Below are 15,719 nucleotides of genomic sequence, written 5' to 3'. Positions count from 1 at the left end.
CAGTTGCTTATCATTTACGGATATAGAATGTTATAGAAATGGTAGACAATAATAATCAGAATGAGAACTGTTTTTTAAAGATAACTAATATGAAGCACATTGCAATTGTGTAAAGTTATAATTGGGCGTTTTCCAATCGCTGCTTCTTGAAATTCTAGTCTTCCTTCGAGTTCCATCTTTATAGGATTTCCTCAAATCTTGAGCCCTCAAAAGAGCCATCAGTCTTGTTACAACCTGTATTTATAGCACATACATAGTCTAACCTTTATATCTCATTCATTCATGTATTCATTCATTCATTCATTCATTCATTCATTCATTCATTCATTGGTTCATCCCTACTATGTACCAGGTACTAGCCACCGGGATACAAAAACCAGAAAAACGTAGTCCCTGCCTTTAGTGGAATTAGAGTCCAGTAGACCTCGGCTTCTTACTTGTTTACCTACACTCATCTGCATGGTAAGTGCCCTGAGTGTGACGACCACGTGTACTTATTCATCCCTGTGACCCCTGCTACTCGTAACAATGGCTCCCATGTGGTGTGCACCCAGTCGGTGGTAAAAAATGAACTGATTATTATATTCATTCTTAAATAATTCAGAAGCACAAGATTGAAGATTTCAGCATCTTCAAATGTCTTTAAAGCCTTTGTTCTCATACGGTTGCTAACTAGAAGAATAACTCCACAAGATAAGTCTGTCTAGTTCCACTTGAGTCAAAAGTCCCCTTCTCAGAACATGCTGTGTGGCTACATCTCTGTTACATTCCAGAGCTCAAATATGATGGGTGGCAGTGTCTGAGCTGCCTCAGGTTTCTGTCCCGAATGCAGATTATTTTGACATGCTTCTGTTTTGGTGAGAAAACGCATCCTTCCCTCCTTTGCGGGGAGCTTGGATGTAAAGCAATGGACCAGGAATAATAGTGGCTGCTTATTTTGCACTGACTAAATACCAGGCATCGGGCTAAGAACTTTCTACGTGTTATCACACAGAGACCTCTCAACAATCTTGTAAGGTCGGTCCAGTTTCTGTCTCTATTCATTTAGATGAGGAGACGGAGGCTCAGGGAAGTTCCCTGAGCCTCGGTCTTACAGGGAATAAGCGGTGGAACCAGGACTCACTGATGGTCTCCGCCTCCACCGCCCACCACTCAGTATCCAAGTGGGGTTTGTGGAGGCATTCATGGGGAGGGGCCTGGGACTTCTTCTAGATGATAGTGTTTACATCACGTGGGTGTTTTATTTCAGTGATCATCTAAAATGATATTAGCATATTCTGGGTCATCCAGATGACCACCTTATAATGAATAATACTGCCATGTGACTTTGATGCCTGAATTTGTGTTCTTTTATTAACAATCAAGTTGGTGCCCATGTAACTTCAGTTGTTGTGGACTTACGGGAGTGAACTGATGGACTTGATTGTGTACTTAGCCTTAAGTGAAGGCTACCCGAAGGTGTGGAGCACGGCACCGGTCCAGGGATGTCTGATCCTGTTGTGACTGCAGAAATGTGGGGGGAGGGTCCTAACACCAGGCGAGTGGAGGAATAGTCTGACCTCCGGCACATCTGCACTGGAGTTTTCCGTACCAGAGTCATAGTGAGACTTGAGGGTTACTTTTAACAAAACATCGTCACCTGAATATAAGTCAATTTAAACTGGATTGGCTTTGAAACTTCATTTGTATTTGGTCAGAACACGAAGTTGGAGTTGATGGTTTTAGAAAAGGTTTGAAACTATAAGAACTTAGTTTTATGTTTGGACATGTTCAGGTATTACAATAAAAAACATTTAAGTCGAAATTGGGAGGGAGGCGGTATGATTTTTTTCTTAAGAACAGTGGTCTGTACATTTTTCAAATATGAAAAAACAAGATTCCTCTGCACTGCTTAAAAAAACTTTCCTCTCAAAAAATGCTTCTCGCCCTGGCCGGTTTGGCTCAGTGGTTAGAGTGTCAGCCTGCGGTCCAGCCCGGGTTCAGTTCCCGCTAAGGGCGTGTACCTCGGTTGCAGTTTGTCCCATTCACGTCGATGTTTCTCTCTCTCTTCCTCTCTCTCCCTCCCACTCTATCTGAACAAAAAATGGAAAATGTACTGAGGTGAGGATAAAAAAAAATGCTTCCTCTTCCCCTCCTCCCCCCAGAGATCTGGCCTGCAAAGCCTTTCTCAGGATACAGCATTGCCATTTCCTCCCAACCTGTAAATGGTTTCTGGGAAGGTTAAGGTCTGACCTTGGGTGAAACTCTCCCTTGCTGTCGTCCCCTCCTATGGCCTGTCAATCAAGGTGCCTTTGGATTCTCTTCCCTCTCTGACTCGATTCTGATAACTGACGGTTGTGTGTGCACATCCCCTGTGCTGTATAATAATTATCTCACCACCATAAAGGTTTGGCAGTGTGGGCTAGGAAGTGGTCCCAGCCCCACCTGGGCAGACAAGATAGTGACAATATATTGGGATTTAAAAGGCTTCTGGTTTGGAAGGTCTCTGCGTCTGTCCAAAATGAGGGCTTTAGTTACTCTTGGGAAAGACGAGGACAGCCTTGTTCAAAGCAGACCATCAGAGGAGGTGATAACACGGTGGTGTACTTATCCTTCGCTCTCTCATATTGCTTCTGATGATGCCCCAGTACGACTTTGGAGCACGGGGTCAGACCGTGAGCTCTGAGGCACAGAGGCGAGAGGATGATGTTAGAGCACGTGAGCGTGCAGTGCGGCTTCGGGCTGGGCTCCAGGAAACCCAGAACTAAAGGCTGGCATAAGAGCAGTGCCAACCTTGGGGAACCTCGGTGGTCTTCACAAAAGAGGGCATTGTAGTTCTGTGTATGATTCACTGTCCCCCTCTTACGATTGTAAAAAGGTTTCCCTGTTTTAATAACATGTGTAGAAAAGTCTAACACATCAAAGTGTCCAATAAGTGTTGCTGTTGTTATCACGATCATGATTATTTTTCCCTGACAGCCTACACGGCGCAGAGAGGACACTGCCGGAGGCCGAGGGGGATGTCGGGAGAGCTGGGCTTCTCCTGGGTTGGTAGTGATCTCCCCATGAGAGACTGTGCCTTCCCTTAGCCACTTCAGCCTCAGTTTCCCAGTTTACGTCATGAAGGGGTTGGGCAAAATGATCACCAGATGCCCAACAGCTCCTTCACTCTTTGTTTATTCTGGTCTTTGCCGCAGATCATTAAAACATCCTTAGCGCTTGTGTTTCCTTAATGAGAATGACCACTGGTTATTATTCTTATTAATGCTTACCTTTAAATGCAAGGTTATTCTTAGGCAGGGGCTATGGACTTGTTTTTTTTGTCATCTTAAGTAATAAAGTTATTCAATAGCTTTTCAAGACATCATTAGGAAGAGCTTGAACCACCAGCTCCTCAAACATTTCTGTATGTTGAGAGGTAGGCACTTCACAGTAGGAGCTGTGGCTGCTGCTTTCTTCAAGTACGCCACGTTCCGCAGGGTACTTCCAGCCCAGGACGGCGAGACAGATGGACCCTAAATCCCAGCCAGGTCTTCCACTGACGGTGGGGAGAGCACTGCTTTTGTAGGACTCATTAACTTTACCTTATTTTATACGTTGTCATGGTTCTGAATGTGTTATCTGGCCAATATCTTTCCAGTCTAATAGTTGCATTAATAGGTAATGCTTATCTAGCTCTTATTATGTGCAAGGTGTTGAGACTTTTGCTCATAACATGACATTTCGATCTACACTTGACAGATAAGGAACTGAGGCACAAAGAGGGTAAGTAACTTGCCCAAGGTCACCCAGCTGATGAATGGCACAGCTGGGATTCGAAGCCAGGGACAGCGCTCCAGCACCCGTGGGTCTAACCCTAGTTGATGCTAGCCTTTATATGTATGTAGTACACAAAGATGTTACGGGCTGCATTTGATCATTTTTCGGAATTGAGCCTTAGCTCACCAATAATTTTTTTTCTAAAATGGATGAACTAGTGCTCAGACATTTTTGCCCCTGCTCTCCTGTTTTTGATTTTTTATGTCTAGTAAATAAGCTATTAGGGACCCACACACTGCTTGTATCATTCAGTTCCAGAGGTGGAGAGGGGAAGGGGAGGACCCTATGAAAGCAGAGATGCCACTAAATACTCCCGTGTCTTCAGTGGCACAAAGTCTGCAATGTTGGCGTAGTCAGCACATAAGTGTTGCGTGCACAACCGGGCAAGGCGAGGAGCACCAGACGAAGCCCCCAAAACCTCCGGGAGTCTTAGAGTCTAGGAGGGATGGGACCATCTTTTGTGATTTGCTGTTGTGTCCACCATAGCTGAGCACCTTGCACATTAGAAACCTCATGAAGTATTATCGGAATTTTTTGATTGATTGGATGACTCTTAACAGCATTCTAATTATGTTACTACTAATAGTCACTGGGTTGTTTTCTACCTAATCATCAAAATAATGTTTCATAAGCTTTATGGATCATTGCTTCTACTTCATGCATGCCAGAATATATATATTTCTTTTACTTACTTTTTTGGCTTGGAAAGAATGGCAGGTCAAGATTCAGGAGATTTTCATTCTAGCCCTGATTCTGCTATTCTAGCTCTGAGACCTTAGGCAAATTAGCTAATCTTTCTGAGCTCCAGTTTTCCACTCTGTAGAATGGGAAGTACAATAACTGCCCTTTGATCTGATGAGGTCATGTGAGGGCAGATAGCACCCTAGGTTCGGTGACCACCAGTGATGACAAGCATTGCTCTCAGCACCACCCACAAGTGCCGCCCATTGTCTATTTCCCATCTTTAGTGATGTCACTTTGCCCAGCTTCATACTTCCTCTTTGGTTTGGAATTTTAAAAAGGAGTCCATGAGAATACCCAGCAGATGAACACTGAAATGATAAAAGGGAACATTTTGATGATTGCCAGATGGGAGAGGGGTTGGGAGGTGAAAAATTGGAAGAGATTAAGAAGTACAAATTGGCCCTGGCCAGTTTTTCTCAGTGGTTAGAGCGTCAGCCTGTGGTCCAGAAGGACCCGGGTTCGGTTCCCGCTAAGGGCACGTACCTCGGTTGCAGTTTGTCCCCGGTCCTGGTTGGGTCGTGTGGGTGGCAGCCACTCGATGTGTCCCTTTCACATCGATGTTTCTCTCTCTCTCTCTCCCTCCCACTCTATCTGAACAACAACAACAACAACAACAAAAAAAGGAAAAAAGTCCTCCGGTGAGGATTAAAAAAAAAGAAGTACAAATTGCCAGTTATAAAAAACAGTCTCACCAGGGTATAAAGTACAGTATAGGAATATAGTTAATAACATTATAACTTTGTATGGTGCCAGATGGCATCATAGATATAAAACTTTGTAAATTATATAAACATCTAATCACTGTGCTGTACACCTGAGACTATTACACTATTGTATGTCAATTGTAATTGAAAATTTTTAAAAAATGAAATAAATATGTAAAAACCATGAAAAAGACCCTTTTTAGTGATTCACAACGTCCCCATTTGACCTGAATGCTGTGACGGCAGAGGCCTTGGTGGTCATTTGCTTCGCTTTGTTCGTCCAGCACAGGGAGACCCTCCGCACTGTCTGACGAGCAGACACAGCTCCTGATGTCAGGGGAGCTCATAGAATCAGGCAGCCCTGGAGCGCACTGCATTTCAACTCCTCTGTTTTCATGTAAATACAGAAGCCAACCGGAGTGGAGGAGACAGTTAAAGCAAAATAAATTCGAAGTTGAAACAACTAAAGAATGTCTGAATGACCATTGTTCTTCCTGTTTGAACAGAAGTGAAGCTTTGAAAATCATCCTTTTTTTAAAAAAAAAAATGTTTTTATTGATTTTTTAGAGAGAGAGGAAGAGAGAGAAAGATAGAAACATTGAAGTGAGAGAGAAGCATGGATCAGCTGCCTCCTGCACGCCCCCTACTGGGGATCGAACCTACAGCCCGGGCATGTGCCCTGACCAGGAATTGAACCAGGACCTCTCAGTCTATGGGGTGACACTCAATCCACTGAGCCACTCCAGCTGGTCTTGAAAATCATCCTGAACTTTCCTTCAAGTGGATTGACACCAGAGAAAGGTTGGAACAGCTAGTCTGCCCTCGCAGAACGTGACTCAAACCACCAGACGTGTGCTCAAATGAGGTGTTTTTGTTTGTTTGTTTTTTTTGGCAAAGGGATGCTTCTGTGCCATCCTGTTCGTGCTTACTTTTGACTTCTGTAGGAAGCCACTGTTACAGGGCTTCTCCCCTCCATAATTCAGTCAAATAGTCCCAAGAAACTCAGTTGTGTGCATAATGAATTCACCTCCAACCTGATTTCCAGGTGACCAGGTATTAGCAGGTGGCTGTTGACCTCCCTCTAAGATGTGTGCCCGGTGCTAGAGATGAAACGTGGGCCCAGACTGTGTTGATTCCATGGTCGAATGGGGCCTCTCCCTGCCGGAACGTGTGCTGAAGCAGAGGTAAAAGAAGTAGTTGGGAACGAACAGCCTGGAAGCTAGTGGTGCCAGATGCAAGGGGGGACATGGCCCAGTCAGAGGAGGGTTGGCGTTACCCAACTCCAGATAACCCGGGTGCTTGTCAGGGCTTTCTGAGGATGTTTTAAAAATTGTGTTAAAGTGGACATGGACAACAATCGGGGGAAGGGGCGGGGAGGGAAGGGGGAGGGGGGAACCACTGGGGGAAAAAAGGAGAATCATTTGTAACAAAAATTAATCAATAAAAAAAAATAAATAAAAATAAAAAAACAAAAAAAATTGTGTTAACATCAACTTCAATGAAATAAAGGGTTTTCAGATATTTACCTGGGCCACGAGGAAACATTTCCAAAGCTTCTGGGAGATTCTTATGTGAAAAAACAGGAAAGTTGTTTTCATCTAGTATTTGTCAGAAATTGAATAACATCACCCAAACAAAACAAATTATTGAAAATCTCCAACACTGCCTAAAAGAACTCTCTGCTTTAAAACAAAACAAACAGCCCTGGCCGGCTTGGCTCAGCAGTTAGAGCATCGGCCTGCAGTCCAGAGAGACCCAGGTTCGGTTCCTGCTAAGGGCATGTACCTCAGTTGCAGTTTGTCCCCAACCCTGGTTGGGTCGTGTGGGTGGCAACCACTCAATGTGTCCCTTTCACATCGATGTTTCTCTCTCTCTCTCCCTCTCACTCTGTCTGAACAAAATATGGAAAAATGTCCTTGGGTGAGGATTAAAAAAATAAATAAAACAAACAAACAACTAAAAATCATCATCAGCAACAACAACAAAAACCCCTGAGTATTAAAACAATAAGACAGATGTTTACCTGGAGACAAATAAGCTTAGGCTTTCTTCTAAGGATGTGGGCTTGGGCATATCACCCTTTAAAAGAAAAATTTCACACTTTCTGCTGCCTGTGTTCTTTCCTAGGTACATACTCCTTCATCCTGTTCAATTTTTCTTCTGCTGCTCCTCCTTTGTAACTTTTATTTTGAAGGTCATGGAACTCCCAGTCTGCAAAGCACAGTGATTTCACAGTCTTTGGCACCCCCAACTTTTACACAGTGTAATGCCTTCAGTCCATAGCATTCTGTTCCTGTTCCCCAACATTCACGTCCTTCCCAGTAGCCCCCAAAGTCTTGACTCATTCCAGCATCAACTCTAAAATCTAAAGTCCAAGTCTTTATAGCACCTAAATCAGGTATGGGTGAGACTTGAGGTCAAATCATTCTGAGGCAAAATTCCTCGCCAGCTGTGGACCTATACAAATAGACAAGCTATGTGCTTTCAAAATACAACGTTGAGACAGGCATAGGATAAACATTTCCTTTCCAAAAGAGAGACACTGGAAGGAAGAAAGAAAGAGATGATGGGTACCAAGCAAGTCGAAAACCTAACAAGGCAACATCCATGTGATCTTAAGGCTCAAAAATAATTATCTTTGGCCTAATGTTCAGGCCTGCTGGGGTGGTGGTATCCTCCCTATGGCTCTGGGGGGTGCCCCTAATCCTCTGGCTCCATGGGGTGCCACCCCCTCAGCTCTCTAGGAAGGCCTCCCCTATGTGGTTAGTGTCAGGGCCCAGCCCTCTGAAACCAAAGGGGAAGCAGCCTCCCCAGTCAGCACTGGGGGCGGCAACCCTGCTAATATCTTCCCTTTGTTGAAGTGTCAAGCGTGTGAATTCTGTTCACGAGTATTTATATAGTCTCTAAGAACATGGAAACTTTCTTTTTAGCTCTCTTCTCTCCGAGCTTTCGCGGGAATCACCTTTAACGTCCACGTTTCTCCCAATCATCGCTTCGTAACAACCTCAGTTTTTTCTAGCACGCCCCTCAAAATCCTTTCAGCCTCGACCCATCCCCCAGTTCCAAAGCCACTTTCATAATTTCAGGCATTTGTTACAGCAGCACCCCACTTCCCGTACCAGAATGTGTATTGTCATCTTGGCCATACCAGATGCCATAGTCTGAGTGGCTTACACTTCTCAGCTCTGGGGGCGGAGGAGTCCAAGACCAAGGTGCCAGGCAGTTTGGTCCCTGGTGAGGGTTCTCTTTCTGCCTTTCAGCCAGCTGTCTTGTTGTGTCCTCACATGACCTCTTCTTTGTGCGTGTGGGGGTGGGGCGGGGAGAGAGGGAGAGAGAGAGAGATTGATTTCTCTTCATAAGGCTCCACCCTTCATCCAGCTTAATTACTTTCTAAAGGTCCCATCTCCAAATACAGTCACAACGGGGCTTAGGGCTTCCACATATGGTTTTGGGGGGAACACAAGTCAGTCCATAGCAACCATATAACCCTCTCACTCTTAGCTGAGCTGCTTGGGGATTTTATTAAAATGCATTTCTGATCATAGCACGTTGCTGCTTCAGCAACACTCCTGACTCCTGGCTGTTACCAATGAGCTAGAAGCAGATTTTACATCTGTGAAAACAATATAACAATATGGCCTCACCCTACCTCTCTCCCGGGTGTCTGTCTGGACTCCTGTGTATTCTAAATGTCCCATGACCTCTTCCTCGTTCATGCATTTGCTCAAGATTTTCCTGCAGCCTGGAATGTTCTCCAAGTCCTCCCGGCTCTTTCTCTAAAGTCTGTGGTTTCTTCTAATACTGCTGCTCCTTAGTAATTTTTTGATCCCGCCCCCAGCTGGACCCCGTCCTCCTTCGACCCCCAGATCATGACCCACTCGTCCTTCATGGTGCTCACCTCCCAGCTCCCTCCATCCTGGCCTGTGCCAAGTGCTTCCTCTCCACTGCCACCTGCCCAGGAGTGGACCTTCCTGTCTAATACAAATCATCTCAAAGGCATCGCTGGAACTTGCACATAGTAGACTCTCAATATATCATTTTGAAGGCTCAATATACAAGTGTATGTGTAATACTCAAACAGTATTGGCTCTGTTTTGCAAATTCATCTTCACTCCTTTCATGAGGAGTTATGTAAAGAGTGCCCTTAAAGAACGAAATGAGAGAAAAAGAAATGGTTGAATCCCCATGGATATTTTAAATAAATTATTCAGACCTAAATGGTAACCAGCAGTCTTTTATTATCCACTATAAAAATGTTTCAGTGATTGATCTGACAACTATCAGGGTTAAAAAAGTCCCAAGTTAGTTCTAGAGGAAATGTGTGGTTTCGTCTGTGAAAATACTACGGAGGCCGTGCACGGGCTGAGCACAGACCGCACCGGCGCCACCACTGATGCGTTCCGTGCTGTGTTCTTCCTCCTCCTGGGCCCTGGCGGTGATGCGGAAGAGTTCGGCCTATCAGAGTTCTGAGATTTTATGGGTAGTTTATAAATTATAGTTTATCATTAAAAACAGAATAAAGAGAAGGAAAAGATAGCCCAGGCAGCCAGTTAAACAAGTTAGTTCACTAGACATTCATTGAGTGCCCATTGTATGCTGAGTTTGAGGGTGTGTGTGTGTGTGTGTGTGTGTGTAGTATAACCCTTGCTCCTGAGAAGATACAAAGTAGGGTCTGTCCCATGATAATTGATCATCATGGAGTATCAAACAGTGTACCATAAAGAAAGGAGAGGAAAGCATAGGTATGCTTTAGGAGTTTGCAAATTAATGGGAGGACACAGGAAAGTATATGTACACGTAAACATGGTTTATGGAAATGGACAGGCATGCACGCAAATCAACTTGTCCTAAAACATCAAATTGTCCTAAAACATGACTCCTAAGAGTTGAGGGCTGCGGTGCCTAGGGAGATCGCATTGTCATTTAAGCAAAATAAAAAGGTACCATCTTCTGGAAATCTGGAGACTTGAAGCTTAAGCTTTGCACTCTTGAGCAGCCCTGAGGCTGGGCTTAGGAAGGTTTTTTTTTTCTCTCTCCGGGCTCCCAAGAGCCACCCTTGGGGCTCTCTCTCCTCTGGATGCAAACCCCCACATCTTACTGCTACAGAAGAGCCCAGTGCTCCTGCAGCCTCCTTCTCGACGCACGGGCTTCACTCATTTGGAAGAATCCTTTAGATTTCTCTTTATTTCCAGAAGGTTCATGAGTCTTGAAGTGAGGTAGGACCAAGGTTGAGTTTCGAGTTCTCATTCATTCAAGAAATTCTAGAGATTCTCTACTAAGTGCCAGATTCTACGCTGAGTGCTGGAAACGCAACGTGAACAAGATGGACACACCGCATTATGCGCAGAGTTTGTTGGGAGGAAGGCAATTCAACAATTAAAATACAGCAAGATGAAGGCTATGATGGGGAAATAGAGCATGATGGGGAATTTATCTTGGAGTTACATTTTTTCAGGGACCTATTTGTTGCCTGGCTAAGCTCTGGGGAATGAAGCGGGGAAAATCACAAACAGATATGACAAGGTAAACGAACACAGGGTACGAAGGGACCATCACTGATGTTGTTAGTCATGGTCAAGTATCTAAAACATAGTTTAGTGCTACAGAACATTGCTGTTAAAAGGGAGTCCCCATACGTCCGCCGTTAGAATTATACATAGGTGCTATTATGTAAGCAACCTGCTTCCTTTTACATGTAGGTTTCCATTGAGACGTTTGGAATTTGGGATGTATTTTCTCAGGGAAACATCATAAATTATGGCCGGGTCCCCAGGCTAGCTTGAGGTACTTGAGACAAAGTGCTGGATTTCTGGTTTGAGATATTTTAGAAACTGTTTATGTTGCTGTGGGAAAATGTTCAGAATTCCAGGTTGGAATACAAACCAGTGCACTTTCCCCTCCGTGGCCTTGGTGGGGAGAACAGACCTCCATTTCCCCACCCCCTCCTCACTGAGCGCCCGGCCCGCTTCAGCCAGGCCCTGGCCCCTGGGACCTGGACGGGGCTCTGGCAGAGATGGGGCTCAGGGGGGCTAAGAGGTGTGTGTGCCTGGTCACTGATTGTTGAAGAAGATTCCCAGTGCTATTGGAAGTGCTTTATGTGGGTTATCTCATGGAGTTCTTACAAGGCGCCCATGGGATGCTACCATTGTTATTCCTATAAAATACTGGTGTGGCCCTGGCCGGTTTGGCTCAGCGGTTAGAGCGTTCGCCTGGGGTCCAGAGAGACCCGGGTTCGGTTCCCGCTAAGGGCACGTACCTTGGTTGCAGTTTGTCCCTGGCCCTGGTTGGTCATGTGGGTCGCAGCCACTCGATGTGTCCCTTTCACGTCGATGTTTCTCTCACTCTCTCTCTTCCTCTCTCTCCCTCGCACTCTATCTGAACAACAAAATAGAAAAATGTCCTTGGGTGAGGATAAATAAATAAATAAAATACTGGTGTGTTCCCGGGCTCAGACCTGGGACCTCTTCTCTCCCTTAACTCCCTCATCCAGTCCCATGGCTTTAAGTACCACCTAGGACACCCCTTCTCCCCTGAACTCTGCCCCCAGAGCACCACCTTCTCATCGCCTCGGTGAACAAACAGGATCTTCAATGTGTCCCAGAGCGAACTTCTGATTTCATTCCTCTGACCGCCCCTCCAGGGTCTTCTCCATCTTAGGAAGCGGCAGCTTCGTGCTTCCCGGTCCTCGAAACCTCGCCATTATCCTGAACCCTTCCCTACTCCACATCCCGTCCATCCGCAAGTGCTGCCAGCACATTAAAAATATCCGGAATCCGATCACGTCCCGTTATTTCAGCGACTACCTCTCTGGTCTCTGTCACCGTCACCTCCTGCCTGATTACTGTCCATACTTTCCTAATTGGTCCTCTCCTTCTGCCCTTTGTGGTCTTGGTCTGTTTTCCAAACTGGCACCAGGGAAATTATGTTAAGGCATAAGTTAGTTGGTCAAACTCCTTTATTCAAAGTTGCCAGTGGCTTCTCACCGCAGAGTAAATAGCAAAGTCCTCTTCCGTAAGATGCTTCACGTCCTGGCCTCCTGCTGTCCCTCCGAACACCTTTCTCCCCCGCTCCCTTCCTCTCCACAGCACGGAGGAACCCACTGTCCCAAGCTCCTCCTGCTGCCCAGCCTCTTCTGTCTGCCAGTCTCTCTACCTGGCAAGTCTCCCCCCAGATATGCACCCGGCGCACCCCTTCCTTCCTTTCAGATGCACATTCCTTGCGTCCCTGTGTGAAATACGTCAAACCACAAAGCCTGCACTGCAGTCACACCACACAAGTTTTAGTAGACTGGCACGATACTCTTCGGGACAACTGTGCCGAAACGCGCCACCGGGTGAAAACCCTTGGGGGTGGGGAACAAAGAGGAGGCTGTACATGTTGTAGAGCGGTTCTACAACCTGTGGGTCGCGACCCCTTTGGGGTCGAACGACCCTTTCCCAGGGGTCGCCTAAGACATAGTAGTAGCAAAATTACAGTTATGAAGTAGCAACAAAAATAATGTTATGGTTGGGGGTCACCACAACATGAGGGACTGCATTAAAGGGTCGCGGCATAGGGAGGTTAGAAACCACTGCTAGACGGAGGTCACCCTCCCACATCTAAGCCAAGTGCAGACCATGTCGAGGTAGTCAGCTAGACTTGCTTGCTTTTCCCTCATGGTATGCATGGTCCACGTCCTTTTTACAGACCCATACACTTACTACATTTTTAAACGTTCCCTATTTCATATTTGAGGTCATTGGACATTGTAGGTGAAAATACTATTAAGGTTCTATTTGGAAGAAGGGCAATAATAAAACCAATTTTAGAAAATGTAAAAAACAAAAACAAATGAAGAAGGTGAGAAAGTAAGTGAACTCATGCAAAGAAGGAAAATAGATCACATGCTAATCAAAGCTCCCATTGTGTTGGCTGTTTTTCCAGTTAAATGTATGGAGTGGTGCTGGGATTGGCTAGAAGAGCAGGAGGGTGAAGGCGCCCTGGTTTGCTCTCTGATGGCCGGCGCTGCCAATGCCGTGTGGGGGTCACGGGCAGACTCCTCACAAGACCTAGTCGTCACGGTGGTGGAGCCGCCGTCCTGATGATCACGGTGTCCTCCATGATGGTTTCAGTTCATTCAAGTTTCAAGTGTCTCCATCTGCTCCTTTGGACAAGTAGAGGATGATACATATTTTCCTCCCACTTCCTTTCAAGCTTGATCTTTGATATATGCCGTGTAGAGCCTTAGAGTGTAGAGGGAAGATGACTGCGGGTTCTCAAAGGCACACACGTGGTCCAGCTCGCGTGGCTGCTCCAACTCATTTCTTCCACTGGCTCCGTCTCTCTCCCTACACCCCTGCAGGTCTTCCCCGGGAACCTTACCACCAGCACGGAGTCTGGCTTCATGAGCCTGGCCCCTGATCAGTCGGTGGAGGAGTGAGAGATGAGGGACGTGGGCCCCTCAGAATAACTGGTCCCAGTTGCAACAGGCCAGGAAGGACTTTAATGAAGGTTTTAGTTTTTCTTCTAAGCTAGAACCTTGGTCAGTTCTTTCTTGTAAACAACACATGGAAGCAGAAGTGGGGGACTAATTATAGACCATCCTGAATTGTGACTCTCTGACAATGTGGAGGAAAACTGCCCAGCCGTGTTGGCTTCTCACTGGGGCCCTTGGCTGCACAGGCTGAGGGCAGACAGCTCCATCTAGAGAGGAAGAGGGACTCTGGTTTTCGATGCAGAAATCCAACCAGCATTTGCTCCTGTAGGAACCTACCGGATATTGTGATTGCAAGCTTGAAAGAGGGAGGGAGAAGGTGAGGGAGAGGGAGAGAGAGAGAAGGGACAACTTTAACCAGAGGATATGAAAGGAAGGCAAGGGTTTTAAAAGTGACCTAAAGCAGTCAGAGCAGCGAGTGATTTTGAGATCAAGAGTGAATTGGCGGTGTGGGTTGTTTCCATATCTTGGCTATTGTGAATAATGATGCAGTTAATGTAGGAATGCAGACATCCCTTTGAGATACTAATTGAATTTCCTTCCAATATACACATGTCCATCTACAGATGAATCAATAAAGAAGATGCACACACACACAAGCACTGGAATGCTATTCAACCACAAGAAAGAAGAAAACCCTGCCATTTGTGACAACATGGATGGACCCTTAGCATTTCAACATGCATTATGCTAAGTGAAATAAGTCAGACGGAGAAAGACAAATACTCTATGATCTCACTTATATGTGGAGTACAAAATAGCCTACTTCATACAGAGAGTAGAATAATAGTTGCTAGGGGCTGTGGGAAATGGGAAGATGTTAGTCCAAGGGTACAAAGTTTCAGTTATAAGATGATCAAGTCTGGAGATCTAATATAAAGCATGGTGACTGTAGTTAACCCTATCGCATCATATACTTGAAAGTTGCTAAGAAAGTAGATCTTAAATGCTCTTACTCCAAAAACAAATGGTAATTATGTGAGGCAACAGAGGTGTTAACTAATTCTACTGTGGTAATCATTTTGCAATATATAAATGTATGGTATTATCATATTGTACACATTGAATTTACACAATGTTATATGTCAATTATATCTCAGAAAAGCTAGAAAAATTATGTAGTGATTATTTATTTATTTAAAAAAGAGTGAATCGGTGAATTGCCCTAGCACTGGATGGTAAGGAAAGGAAGGAGAGAACGCACAGTCTTCTGGATTTAACCCAGCAGGAGACAGTGGAAATCTCAGGTTCAGGAAGTTACTCAGTTGAGAAAGTAGTAATCAAAGGCTAGCAAAGCTGTGGGGCATCTATGGGGGGGAGGGGAAGGGAGAGGGAGGGAGAGGGAGAGAGAGAATGAATGGGAGAATACGAGAATAGCCATAGCTCTGGTGGTGTTGCATTCCATTTGTTTTGCCAACACCACGGATCTGGCACTGTGCTTGGTGCCAGCCATTACAGGAAGAAGCAAGAAGGCTCAGCATATGAGAGGAGATGTAAAACGTCAATAAAAGGGTCCGCTTTGCCAAATGTCGTAAACAACAACAGGCGTGGACAGGAGAGCGGAAAAGAGGCGCTGGAGAGCCCTCCCAGGGTGAGGATGCTTGGCCGGTGTTGGTGGGGTGAGAATCCTCCTGTGAAGCACCCTGGAGTCTCTGGTGAAGCACTGAGGTCGTTTTCATCTAAGTTGGAAAATGGTGAGGAGAGGAAAGAGAATAGTAAATACAACTTTAATTCTGAAGCAGGAAAAATATGCTAGAAAGCTTAGTGCATAGGCTGAGAAAACACAAGGAACGTCCTTATTCTCATGGCAAACCCTGGGCCTAACCCGAAGTATGATTTCTGAAAGGTAAACACTTACCTAAGAACAGGTGAGTAGTAGTAGAAGGTGCAACCGACCAGAAGATGAACAAGGGCCAGCCAGCGCTCGTAGCAAGTGCTAGCAGTCTCTGGGTGTCCACAGCTGCTGACTCTGGGCTAAATTTTTGACCAGGATAATCTCA

General features: G+C 45.4%; 1 protein-coding gene across 5 annotated transcripts in view; it reads left to right on the top strand.

The window, feature by feature from the left end:
* The window catches only part of RCAN2 (regulator of calcineurin 2), a 254,821-nt gene that overhangs the window by 12,189 nt on the left and 226,913 nt on the right, over positions 1-15,719 (top strand). Inside the window, exon 1 of one of the 5 annotated variants that reach the window (XM_036248983.1) lies at positions 363-462. The exons of 3 other annotated variants lie outside the window; for them this stretch is intronic. The gene's annotated coding sequence lies outside the window, so the exon portion shown is untranslated. Of the gene's footprint in view, positions 1-362; positions 463-15,719 lie in introns of those variants that run through there. One more of the 5 variants, XM_036248987.1, reaches the window with a different exon arrangement.

This window comes from Molossus molossus, unplaced genomic scaffold, assembly GCF_014108415.1.
Source record: "Molossus molossus isolate mMolMol1 unplaced genomic scaffold, mMolMol1.p scaffold_m16_p_8, whole genome shotgun sequence".
NCBI lineage: Eukaryota > Metazoa > Chordata > Mammalia > Chiroptera > Molossidae > Molossus > Molossus molossus.
Note: the sequence above shows the minus strand (reverse complement) of the source record. Positions and strands in the feature narration are given on the sequence as shown.